Genomic DNA, 1,019 nt, shown 5'->3' with positions numbered 1-1,019 from the left:
TTACAAGATTCCAAGAGGGAACCTAGATCCAGAGGGCTTGGAGGAAGGTAGAATCTCCACTGAGTAGTATCCAATCTGTCTAGGTGGGACTGATTAAAGGAAATGCGGTTAGGTCTCTGGTGATGCAAGGGTGAATAATTGTTACCAGGACTGATTGTGAAGGTTGTAAATGTAAAAGTGGGCATTTTGTGTCAAGGAGGGGAGTGATTAAAAAAAAAAAAAAATGAGGCAGCAGATAAGAGATTTTAACACACCTTTCAAAGCTAGAGATCAATTAAAGGAAATATGGGACTAAGGGGTGAGGTAAAATGGGGGGTAGGAGATGGCTGTGTTTCATCATAAACCTTTTAATTCTATTTGATATTTTAAAAAATGAAAGTAAAATAAAACTATGGTTGTCCTAAAGCCTTTAAAATCTTTTTCAGAATGAAAGTAGAAGGCAAAGGTACTCTAGGACCTGCTCCTCTCCCTCTCTATGACTACTGTTAACATTGTAACGCAAGTTCATGGTTTCCCTCTTTAAAAATAGCAATTAAAAAACTAAGCTATGATGATGGAACATAGATTGATTTTACATCTTTTAAGCTAGGGTTTCCTTTAAGCAACAAGAGCTCTTATTAGTGCTGTTGGAGCGTATATTGACTGACCACTTTGGAGAATTCTCTGATGGTGTCTACTAAGTCTAAACATATGTCATTGGTCCAGCAATTTCACTCTCAGGTATACACACAAACAATGAGTGTATCCATTCACCTAGAGACAGGCATATACAAAAAGGTAACAGGAGCTTTATCCTTAAAAGCCACAAATTGAAATTATTCAACTGTCCAATAACATTAGGGTGAACACACACACTATATTCATGCACTAATATACAACATAACAATAAAGGGGAATACATTACTGCCATACAAATTGGTGCTACAGGATAAGCATTGGATTCAGAACCGACTCGATGGCACTTAACAATATTAACCACAAGGTTGGTAGTTCAAATCTACCAGCTGCTCTTCAGAAAC

Source organism: Chrysochloris asiatica, unplaced genomic scaffold (genome assembly GCF_000296735.1).
Source record: "Chrysochloris asiatica unplaced genomic scaffold, ChrAsi1.0 scaffold00007, whole genome shotgun sequence".
NCBI lineage: Eukaryota > Metazoa > Chordata > Mammalia > Afrosoricida > Chrysochloridae > Chrysochloris > Chrysochloris asiatica.
This window is presented reverse-complemented; position numbering follows the sequence as displayed.